The 13,010-nt window shown below is 41.6% G+C and overlaps 1 long non-coding RNA gene across 1 annotated transcript; it reads right to left on the reverse strand.

The window, feature by feature from the left end:
- Nucleotides 1-521: 521 nt before the first annotated feature.
- Nucleotides 522-4,877, reverse strand: LOC148343159 (uncharacterized). Its single transcript, XR_015845655.1, has 3 exons — nt 4,765-4,877; nt 4,621-4,687; nt 522-1,430 (listed from the first exon to the last, which is right to left on the reverse strand). It is a non-coding gene; the product is annotated as an uncharacterized LOC148343159 (long non-coding RNA).
- Nucleotides 4,878-13,010: the final 8,133 nt, after the last annotated feature.

Here is a 13,010-nt window from a genome sequence, read left to right on the forward strand (position 1 = left end):
CACCATAAAAAAGTAAAATAGAAAAACTAAACTTCTCTAAGCCTATCAACAGGACTCTTTCCAAACTTTCAACAATATCACCCGGGGTGAAGTCTATTTCTGCAAGAGTATACACAGCATTGTAATTTAGAACACAAAAAAAAAAAAAAACATTTTCTCCAAATTGCCTGACAGGTCAACGTGCCCATTCTTGATTCTTGTCAAAGCTCTGAAGTTTCCATTTATGAAAAATGTCTGGTTAGAAGTCTATCATTATGGCAATCGCTCCCTTACTGTTGTATCATCTTCTCTCGAGCAGACATCATACTTGAAGGCCAGTAAAAATGGTCCCAGCTCGGGCCAGCGTCTCTAGACACACACTATTATTTTGCACCAACAGTGATCTCCATGGGCAATCTGCATCTAGCTGTGGCGCACGTTTGCCATGGGAATAAGAATCAGACACCTGTCTGCGGTGGGAGGCTTTATTTATTTTATCCCCCCCCCTGCCCCCCACACACTTCAACAGCTACTGAGCAGCCAAGCATATCAAAGCAGTGGAGTGAAAATGTCTCCTTGAGGAGTAAGAGAAAGGTACTTCAGGTTGTAAAATAAGAGCAGTATTATGTGCTATGGTTATTGGGGACAAATGGCACTACTTCCAAAATGTAAATCAAACCTCCACTGGAAACTCAGCAGTGATGACAGGCACAACAAATCTAAAAAGGGGCAATTTCTGTCTAGGCAATTTGGTGGGCAGGAAAGAAAAGAAAAAAGTCATCAAATTCATTTGAGCAAGCATTTTTCTAAAATAAATAAAAGAAATAAAATAAAATCTTAGCTCAGTAACGCTTGAGCTAACAGCAATGAGCATGCGGCCATTGTCGAAATTTGTCTCAGGAGGGCGGCATCCAATGCGTGCGAGCAAGTCCTGGGGGAAATAACAGCACTGGTGAATGCCATATTGACAGCGTTGTTTGCTTTGGTGTTCTCACCATCAGATCAAGAGCTATGGTGAAAAAGAAAAAAAAAAAACAGATGATGTCATAGGGTCACGGAGCGGAATGGCCAACTGAAAACAGCAATCATGTGAAGTGTTTTGAAGCCAGCGTTGTGCTTTAAACAGAGGAAATAATTCAATGCTGCAGAGTCAGACTGAGTTAGCAGGATTTTGAAAAATAAAACAAAATAGCAAATGCATTTTTCTTTCGTTTTGATGTGCATCTGGATAAAAAGGTTATTTTCCCTTCATTTGAGTCACTGCAAGAGTATAGCAATACGTTCAACTGACTGATGAAACGCCTCGTATTAAAGTCATTGATTGCACTATTTGGCTGCAAGCAGCCGCCTCTTGATTTTGTGTCAACTAGTCAAGATCAACATGACGTCAGCTTTGGGAAGTCAAGCTACATCCACACATCAGCTCATCAACTCTTCTGGGTAGCAGTATTCTGTTTAATGGGATACAGGAATGGAAACAGGAGTTCAGAACATGTAATATCAGATTCTTCACCTTAAAAAAAAAGATTGATTAATTGACAGTTAATTTCCCCGATCAAAGATGTTTTGTCCATCCCAGTCAATTGAACATTGACGCAACAGAGAATCAAAATGGACCTCTCATGTGTTTTTCTCGATGTATGAAAGAAGAAGTAGATTTCCAACAAACAAACATGTGGACATTAAAAAATCATGTTTCACAATTTTTTTTAACAATTTTGGTCTCATACTCCATTTGGTGACATTCGAGTTATAACTGTATGGACATTGGAGACAAAATTGACCTCATGATTCCTTAGAGTTCATTTCAAAAGCCCAATTATTTTGCAATATGTTGCATTCAGCCTTATACTAAAACCTTTTTTGATTTCTTTTTTTTTTCAACAACCACCTTGACCCATGACTTCTAGTGGTCTAGTGATGAACTTGGACACTCATGGTTCAGGTCATGGTAGCTTGCAGGGCTTATAAAAACTTTAATTTAACTTTAGTGTCAGTTTTAATTTTTTATCGAAAGATGGGGGGCCCTGGAGTAAAACAACCCAATTATTCCTTACTGTGGCTTTATGCTACCTGTATTCCATACATAATGCCATTAATTCTTTGCAATTGCCTTATGCAAATCAAAGCCTTCTTATCGCCAAGACTTCATTAAACTGTTGTTCCAACTATTCAGGCCTACCACTTGATCAGGTTGTACTCTTCATTAACTCTACCGGGTTATTTTAATTTATATTTTTCTGGGAATGTTCTATCGTAGGCCAGCCGGGTCAAGCAGCTCCACACATCCGGAGATTAATCATGTAGAGGAGGACAACATACTGTACAGCCATACTTGTTTAATTGGCTCATATGGCCATGTTGAGCAGGTGTTGATAACGTTTTTTTTTTTTTCCTCTCCATGAGCGCATGGCCCTTCATGCAGCCAGGAGGGCACATAAATGGATGGTCTGCTTGAGAAATCTTCAGAGTAATTTCACCGTGCATGTTTGATGCTTTTTAGGGGTTTCAATTGGAGCCCCCCCCCCTCCCCCCACACTCTCCTCTTGCTCAGTATATAAAAAGCATTATTAATATTCACCAGAAATTGCCAAGAAGAGCAGTAGAGGGTCGCTACATCCAGATGGATGCCCCTTAAATCTGTCTTCAATTAGTCTCCACAAACTTACATCTTCCAGTTGAATTCTGATTAGCTGATCTGGCAATTTACTGAGCCGACGTGGAGAGCACTCAGTTCCCCCTCGAGTGCAACCTTGCTGCTTTTGAGTATCGGGAACCTTTGATCATCTCGCTCTTATTACCTATAAAACCCAATACTATTAGATTTCCCCCATCACTGTGCATAGTGCTTTCTATCCCCTCATTTATATCAAAGAAAGACAAGATTATTATAGCTTTTAGTTAATATATACCTCATAGCTTTCCAGCACTATAATAAACCTGTTGTGGCCTGGCCTCTGCCGTCTCCTCAGCTTGCTACTCCCCTCTTGTGGCCAACGAGCAAACACAGATGAAGTCCACATGTTCACTTGATGGCCCTGTCTGTACAATTAGGAATGTATAACACGAAAACACTGCACTGATATTCGGTGCATCACTTGGGGAGCTAAACCATGCCTATTAACATATAGAGTCTTTATTTCAATCCCATTCACTTTTCCATCCATTTCAAAGAGTAATGCCAGCAGGTTGCCGCAGTCGCGCCGCGTGAGGCTGTGACTGAGCTTCAAATTTGATCGTTTTTATCAGATTGCACGGGTAAACAGCGCTGTGATGGATAAGATCTCATTACAAGGGGAAAGTGAGAGTTTAATTTCCTGTACATGTTCCGTCTTTATTAATGTCAGAGGCAGCAGGTCATAAATTGCATTACAGGTCTCGCTGTTCCTGCTTGACACAAATGAGGCCACAGAGCATCTTACATGGGATTACACTGGGCACAATTCTCCAGCCAATTTCAATTTGGCCTTGTATTAAGGCAGCTTTATATAAAGCATCCCAAAGCGTAAAATACACCTTGGGTATGATAAAAAGCTAAAATGTAAGCATTACACCTTTCACTTTTAATCCATATCACAGCACGGGCTTTCTTTCAATGTGTTAAAACGGTCGCTGGGGTGGTAAAACACCAGCTGGTAGAAGAAACAGCCTCGTGTTGTTGGCTGTCAAGACGCCAGCTAAAGAGGAAGACGATGACTGTTGCACCCCGACGCTACCCGTCCAGCGCAAACAAAACTTCAATAATAAACCTGTCACCACTCAAATCTGAATACCCACGAGCCATAACTGTCTCAACTCTCCTCCCTTGGCGATATGCATCAACGTGGACTCTCCTGAGAGGCAGCGTCTCATCTATCAGTCAGAACACAATACACCCTGCACATCCCATCATTTCCATTTGTATTTTTTTTTTTATTTCTACAACACCGTCTAAAATATCCCAGCTGCACCAGGAAAGCAACAGTTCAGATCAAGTCAGTGTTGCTGTTAAAAATACAAACAAACGGATTTTACCACTTTGGCCTCCTCACAGTAATCCTCATCGATCAGAAGAAGCGCGCCTTAGTGGGTCTCCGAGAGTGGGACGAGAAAGTGCAAGGCACTAGAGACCCCGCATCCCCTGCACCTGATCATTGGCATGTTAAATTTGTATCGACTGATGGAGCTTAAAAGCTAAACGGGAGCTATTCCCCTGGTAGAGCTCTGTGTAGGATCTATGGTGGTGGGCTCCTGGTAATCCAGAGAAACCACAAAATGTAGACAATGTTTGCCCGGAGATAAGGTGGTATTTGTTAAACAGTCAATGTCAACCTGACCACAGCTTCAGGAAGTGGTCTCACTGGTGACCAACCACAGAAACACACACAGGGCAAACCCTCTTTTTCGTGCAGCGGTTTACAAATACAGGATGGACTCTTTCAGGACCAAAGTGGCTCTCGGTCAGCCCTTGCCAAATCCGTTGATGGCAATATAGGATATACCTGTGGTCATTTTCGTCAATCAGTGCCTTATAGAATTTTTTTTTTATCAAAGCACTGAACAAACTTGTGTTAGAACACACTTTTGGAAAGCCTTTACTGGTATTGACTAAAAAAAAAAAAGAGTTTGCACGTAGTCCATAGCAAGCACGTGGCTACTCACCAAGACGACGTTCGAGTATGAACACGGTCGTTTTGTCACAGACCCTCAGTCCTCACTGGTATTCAAACTTAAAATAAAACATTTCCCAATCAACATTTGAATATTGGTCACATTTATATCGACTTCAATAAGTATTTCACTCACCGAAGGGCACATTAGCATGAGCAATCAAGAGATATTGTCACTCAACTTTTCAGTTGGGCATCCAAGCGTAGAAGAACGATATACAAAGTTAATCTCGAGCTAGCATCTTGAGAAGGCGGGACAATTTCACTTTGACCAATCAGAAAGTCATTATCATATAAGTGACACTCCCAATAGGAAATCAACTAAGAGAGAGATGTACACTTCCTCTTAACAAAATAAATGCTGTTTCAAAATAAAATATCCGTATAGAGTATGACGTTTTCTCCACTGGGTTACATATGCCGTCAACATATTGTCAAGCTATTCTTGCCATTACTCGACAGGACATAGTCGGATGTATTTGGGGTCTACTCATCTGCCTGCAGTCTCTATCAACCCCATGCACATACATGTACTTGCCCTTGACATTATCATCAGCAGATTTGCGCAAGGGGCCCCGAGGTTAGGTTGAAATACTGCTGAGGCTTCTGAGAAAGCAGCCTGCTTCAGAAAGAGTGTCCGAGGGCTAAATACCCACCGAGAGACGGAGACGAAGAAGAAGGCAAAGTGCTCAGTAACTGAAGCTCACAGAGCAGCCCTCAGGGGACAGCAGTAATTAAACAGTGATTAAATTAAGGGGCAATGCGGGCAAAGCGCTTGCTGATTGACACTCTGCTGCCCCCCCTCTCTTGTTCACTGCCTCACACTCAAGTGGGTCGTGGAGCATTGCTTTCTATTGACCTCCAATTACTCGGCCACTCGGAATTCTTCAAGGTCCAATTTTCCAAAACTGTTTTCTTAACGACGCTCCGAGCACAGATCGCTGCGCAGTTGTTTCTAGGAAAAAAACAGGCTTTGCGCTTCCAATATTATCAATGTTTACTTCAGATAAACTCAAAACCACAAATCACTCCACTGCTACGCCGGGGAGTACAATCAGTCTTTGCTGGCAGATATGAGTCCCAATCACAAGAAGTGATTTAGAAACTATACGCATGCAGAATGCCAAACGAGCGTAACAAGCCTGCAGCCGGGCAGCCTCACAAGTGCTTTATCAAATACTTTTCTAAGGAGGAAGGGAGGGTGTTATAAAATATCTATGGTGACTCCTTAAAGCCAAAGCAAATACACATCTCGACAGACAGATAGGTGCTGGACAACAGCAATAAAAGCAGCTTTCGCAAATAATCAGAAAAAGCAAGACACTGAAATTGCCTTCCTCAGGGTGTAAAATTCTCCACACGTTCCGAGTTTACCCTGCGTGCCACTGCGCATTGCCTGCAGGCCCATGTATAGATTTCTCGAACACAGGTCTTGTGTAAATGAAAATGCATTGAGAGTCCTTAAACAATCTGTTAAGTCTTCTGGTCGTGAAGAAGGCCCTCTTCTGTGTGTAATGAAAATTCAAATAGCAGCACGGAGATGGATCACGGATAGACAAATAACAGGAGCCCACTTTAGAGGATGAGCTAGAGATGACAGCTATTGATTAAGTGCTCAAAGAGCGCAGCAATGAAAGGCCAGCAGATGCCATGACGGCTCATGAAACAATTATATGGCTCATACTTGAGGTACTCGGCAAGCGGTAGTGCGCGTGTCCGACGGCTGGCCAAATAGTTGACAACATGACTTGTTTTCTGTATTTAAACCTTAAAATAATACAATTTTCTTGTGCATTTTTTGTACGAACTGAACAATTCAAGGAAGGCCGACAGTCTCACGGGGCTCTTGTTTGGATGTAAAGGCAATCAAAATTTTCTGACCAAATCTTTTATTTCAGGAATGTTCTCAATAATACCATCTAATGACTGGATTTAATAAAAGCGGAGTTGGAGCACCCTCCCGAGTATAGTTTGTTTCGCCAAATGTGCTTCCAAGAGTTTTGGACAATACCAGTCACAAGATGACCTTAAATTGCGAAACTGCTCCTCGAACTCCCCTCATACTTGACATTTAGCAGCGATTTTCATTCTTCTACAAATAGTTTAACACTAATTTGTATAGAAGTGAAGGAGTGATGTATGGACTTGATGATGTCGCAATGCGTCATCTCGTGCAAATTGGGCCTCTCTCGGTTGATGACGGGGACTGGCTCACCCTCTATCTCACCCTCGCCTGAGAAGACGACCCTCCCAGTGCATTGTGGTTGTTTGAATAACAATTCTTCGTCCGAATGTATCCCTTGAGTGCACTGTCAAAGGTCTCTCCAGCCCATGTTCTGATGGAAACCAGGCAATAAACGCTTGTGAAACCCATCATGAATATTCAGCTTACTACTCTGAGCTTCTGGTTCAACCTCATTATCCTTGGACTGTATACTGGCAGGTTTGCATGCCAAGTTACAGGCAGGATCACTTATGAAAAACCCTTAAGGTTGCCCTCAGTCGAATTCTTGGCTGTCTTTCAGAATCAGAAAGCAGGATCGTGAAGAAGATGCTTTGCAGTTAAATTTTGACTTGACTTGTGAAGATTGGTTAAATCGCCCATTGCACGCCAACAAACCGTAATTGTTCAATGAGCAATGAGACTTTTGGAGTGGAAACATAAACATTAAGAATGTATGGATTCTTCCTTTCTTTTTTATTCTCCATTATGGATGTCACTATATGTGGTTTGGAGAAAAAAAAGGAGCTCATATGAATAAACCAAACATTACGGAAGCATCTCGAGTGAAATGAAGTACATCAAGAAATGTGCATTTCACGGAGACATCACCCAAATATTTTCGGTATGTCATTTGTGATGCATGGAAGGCCCATTTGACTTGATTACCTCTTGGCATTCCCCCCCCCCCCCCTGAGAGTGAAGGCAGATGTTGATAAGGCAATCATGGCACTGACATAGTGTAAATATATGAATATGCTCATTCATCCTGCTTGCAGATAAAGACATAAGGGCGCATAAACGCTTGAATGGACTTGTCTCCCCCTACCTGCCTCCCCCGGCCGCCTGCCTGTCCGCAGCGGCTTGACAGTACAGCAGCGTGCCCTTCATTATCACCGGGTAATGCTCATCACAATGTCTTTTCTCCATAGCCCCCCCCCCAACCCACTCCCTATTCCCAACTCTCACTCACAATGAGAAATAGGGGGAAGATAAGGTGCGGGAGACCATTTCTCTTGACATTCACGATGGCAAACTCATCAGTCATGCTGTCAAAGGCACTGCTATTGGCTAGTTTGGGATTTATGAGGAATAATGATGGGTCAAAAAAAAAAAAAACAGTTAAGGGTTGTGCTTTTGATTTTGCTTTGGGAGTGTTGTGTACTGGAGGCATGCTCTGCATAAAACCCAATTTCTTTTGTCAGTGACCCCTGCACTGCCTTCGCATTCAATCTCGGCACGTTTGGGGAAAGCCTGTTTGAGCCGGCCATGGCATTTCCGTTTCACATGATGAAGGACAACAGAGTGGAAGGCTTCATTTAAGAGAGGGATGCACCACCTTAGATCATGTTCAACCTGATTACTATAATCATTAAAAATCCTTTGCGTGCGCCGATCTCCTGGATGATCTGTGTGTGCTTCCGCCATGCAGACCATGCGCCTCACCTTCACTCAACTTAAAGGGAACGAGAGGAGACACTTCTACTGGCCGAGAGGCAAGTTGGTTATGTTCACTCCCACAATGGCGCAAACGCCCATTTCAAATTTTACCCGTCTATTAAAATCCCGAAAGAAAGAAAAGTCCAACCATGCACACAGTTAGTCTGCACTTTGCGTTAGTCGTGCACCCGGTGTCCCAATATTTATGCACCTAATTGAAATTTTTGTCATACTCAAAATTTGACTTTGGAAGTTCCGCAGTATCTCAGAGTGAAGAACATTTCACTACCTGTGGAATCAGGTTGACAACAAACCAGTAATAACGTGTCAAACACTCCCATTCTCCCTTCCAACTCGTGACAGGCGATGACTGACACTCCCATGAGCACTTCACATTGTAAACATTGCGCGACACTTTGTACCGAAATGTCTCTTGTGCGGGTATGTCAGGATCCACAATCATCACGTAAATGATTAGTTTCAAAGTCATTTCAAAGTGCAAAATTGCTGAGATGTATTGCATAACCCTCTGGGACCAAACAGTAGTGATGTCCTCCAGCACCAAATTATTAGTTGGGCTTCATATTATCAATTTTATTAATTACTTTTCTAAATATATCTTTGGAGAGAGCGCCAGGAGGGAGTTTCGGCAGCATCTGAAAAGGCAGTCAATTAAGATTTCCATTTTTAAGTGTATTCCGAGCACCTGCACTTTCATGATCCTCCACCTGCTTAAAGAGTTAGGAACTACCAAAGTGCAACGTTGCTCATAGCCTGTGTTAAATTACTCAACAAGAGAATTTGGGGCAATTCTGATTCAAGTACGCATATGAGACCTCTTGAAGGTGGAGGGTACTTGGGGCTGTATGGAAATTAAGCCATGAGATTGTAGCAGAGGGGATGCAGGATTGACAGCGACATTAGCCCCTCGGCACCTCTGTTGCATCACATGATGGCGCCTTGAAAAACGATAGACACGGATGGCAAATTAACTCCTCTTAATGGTGGCGAGGGATTTACAGTGTGGTTGGTTTGAACTGTTGGACCGCACGAGAGCGAGAAATGAAGTGTCGTGTTTTTAGCGGAACGGCATCAAGAGGCTGTGAAGTGTTTTGGCTAATTGGCAAACAGCAGCCAACTTCACACACACACACACACACACCCCTGCACACCCCTACACACACACACTTTTATATTAATTTGAAATGAACTCGAGCAAAAGACTCATCGAACTATACTTCAAACTAGTTCAAAAGGTCATAGCCAATTCATTTGGATATTCATTGGCTTCATTACAAACACGGAATGACACCAAGGTTCTATTTATTACGTGGACTACAATTCAGATTTCTTTTGTCACAGGAGGCCCAGTTCATATATAAATCACAGTAGTGGTTTCAAATTAATGTATAGATCAGGTCCAGTGTCAGATCTTGATCATGAAAATATATATATATATATAAAAAATCAGGTATGCCCTATTAATAGTTGATAAATGATCAGAGATGTGCATTTCGTCCCAGGGACGGACGCCCATCTTGGGGACGGAGGATGAGAATTTTTTTTTTTTTTAAAAGAATGGCCTAAGCATTTGTCCCTTCAACTGTCCCGAACCGGATCAAGTACCGTGTGTATAGAATTCAAATATTTGAATGAAATCTTGTAATGCTGTTGAATGCTCAACTAAGAGCGCGTGAGAGTGAGCAAGTGAAAGAGAAGAAGCAATTGAGTACCAAAATAAGCATCTTAAATTGCGTTTAATGAACAAAGGGATGAATGCAACAAATACAGCCATCTCCACAGTGCGACCGGGAGGTCAATCTCATCTGGGACAACAATAGCCTGTTTCTTTTTTTGTACCCTATTTCTTCTGCCAGTTGATGATTTGAAACTTAATCCCCACGGGAGGTGTCAATTTTAATAATTTCACCACATCTTGAAATTACTGAATTATTCTGCTTGATAGTATTGAAATCACTACAGAACATTCACCGGGTTCACATAAAATTAGCTGAATGTAAAATAAAAAAAACAACTTGACTTGACACCCAAGACCCTGCGGGGTACAGTGCATCACCTTCAGAACAAGGCATCAATGAACATCCAGCAATTCTAATCCTCAAATAAGCGAGAAATATTTTTACGCATCTTTGACTGGGAGGACCATCAAGTGTACGTCCACGGCCTGCAAAAAGACGCATACGTTTTCAGGTACTCTGAGAGAACCCAATGTTGACTGTTTTCTCACAAACTCTTCCTGCTATTTCCACGTGCACTGACACAACTATATGCTTTGACCACAAAAGACGAAGCACAACATAGACAAAGCCAAGTCGGCAAATCTTTGGATGCATGTGCACACGTAACCGTATAGGAGCTCGGCAAGAGCGGGAGCAAGGTGTTTTTCAATGCATTTAGATGAGACCTTTAACAAAAGGTCCCTAATGCAGATATCAATGAAGCAGGGGACTGGGCTATCACAGCGAAATAGGCTGACGGAGGGATGTCACCTCATGTGCATGAAAAATGATGGATCCCATTTGTAAACTTCTCCTTTATCCCACCACCCGCCACGCTCAGCCTCACGGACAAATGCGTACGAAACCCCCACTCCTTTCCTGCCAACCCCGCCGCCGCTGGCTATTAAACAAGGAAGAAAACCTGTGACTTTGCCTGCAAATAGCGAGTCCTCTGCTAAAATTGGCACTTCAGTGGCGATTCCAAGTGACTGGCAGGGAAAGCCAAGAGGACCAGGAAGATCTTAAACAAGACAGGATAGATTAGCATTGGGGCCATTGTGCATTTTTTCATTTTCCACACAATTCTCAGAGGACGTCAATAAAATAAAAACGCAAAGAGCTCAGTTTTCTTTTCAATAATAAACTTTTAAGGAATTGATTACTGAAGCGCTCCTTTCTCAAGTGATTTAATAACCAATCACAACCCTTTGATCTCTCAAATGAACTGAAGATGAACTCATTGCTGCAAAACCAACGTTTTTTTTTTTTTAACTAAAAACTAGATTTGATTTATATCTCATTTTACGACAAGTGGTTGCAGACTGAGTTCATTGACAAACTCTCTAGCTGGGATTGAGTGGTTGGGGATAGCCATTTTTCCCAAAATTAATACATATATTGTGCTATTAACTAATCAATAATATCAATACACTACCTTTAAAGTAGCCATATATATATATATATATATATATATATATATATATATATATATATATATATATATATATATATTATTTATTTATTCATCTGTTATGTGAAAAATGCATGTATAGCCAGTACAGATTTAATAAATGTGTCTGATTAATGCTGTGACTAATTTAATTGTGATCATTTCCTGTGGGATAATTCTTTCTAAATACTGTATGAACAAATCAGAAGTTGCAGAACATATTGTGGCAGATTGCATTTGACCAGTGACAAGTAATTATTAGAAAACAATGCTGCACTGCCAACCATTGCAAATTTGTTGGAAAAGGAAAACTTTCCAGTGAAATGTGAAGGACAGCCTCAGCGCTGACATTGCGCTTTGGCTGATGGAGTGACTTTGTGAGGTTTTTTTTTCCTTTTTTTTTTGTGGGCTGCCGCTGTGTTGGAGTCACGCCTGAGGGGTGAGAGGTAAATTTGCCAAGTTAATCACATAATGAGGCCAATTAAACATCGGCGAAATCTGGGCAAAACGGGAGCTGCCACTGAGCCTTCAACAAATGAGGCTGGGCCGATTCCCTCTGGACAGCAACACAGTGGTCCTCTTGTGTGTCTTCTCTCTCGTGTTTATCTGAAGTAGTGCATATGCATGTACATGTACACTTGGCTGGATTGTCCTCCCGAGCAAGAAAAGTCAACCGAAATGCTGTTGTTACTTCAGCACAGTCCCCCGGCTGAGGACAACAGCAGCATTCATTAGGTGAACCTCAGCACCAGCATGAGGGTGATAAAATGTTATGGTCATGCACATGTAAAGTCAGAGTAATGGCAACAGATTTTATGAGAATTATACTAACCTATAAGCCGTTAAAGTTGATACTGTATTGCATTTCATAAAAGCTTTAAGTGGCGAACACATATACCGTATATCAGAACACGTTTGAGCACAAGTCATTCACCGCAATTAATATTACAAGATAAGTGTTGGCAACGGCAATGTAATTGCCTGATAAGCTCTTGAGCTGAATTAAAAAATTCTGATGTACACAACAGGCCAGTTTCTTTTTAACGTTGTTCTCAAATCTGTCTAAATGTGTGTGAGTGAGGAACGCTCCTCTGCTGAGATACCTCATCCACCTCATAGGTGTGTCATATCAAGATGCTGAATAAACAGTATTATTATTGCACAGCTGCCTAAAATAATCGGATGCTCAACAAGAGGGGTGTCAAACACATTTTTCTCACCAGCCTCATTGTAGAAGACCATTATGACTTTGAAACCGTAAACAATATATAATCGCCTCATCACGTTATTAAATCTGAACATATATATATATATATATATGTATTTTTCAAATCCAAACTCAAGTCAACTTGATTGTTATGACTAGAGACTATAAAACACGAATGGATGGATGGAAAGTCTTATATTCGGATTTTAGTCATAAGACAGGTTGTCCAACTTTGAATTTTAATCATTATTTTCTCTGCATCCATTTGAGTTAACACTGCATCCCTCACCCACATTATTTACAGTTAGCTCCTCATGTTGCCTCT

Source organism: Idiotropiscis lumnitzeri, chromosome 1, assembly GCF_059441095.1.
Source record: "Idiotropiscis lumnitzeri isolate Australia: NSW breed Sydney's pygmy pipehorse chromosome 1, RoL_Ilum_1.0, whole genome shotgun sequence".
Taxonomy (NCBI): Eukaryota; Metazoa; Chordata; class Actinopteri; order Syngnathiformes; family Syngnathidae; genus Idiotropiscis; species Idiotropiscis lumnitzeri.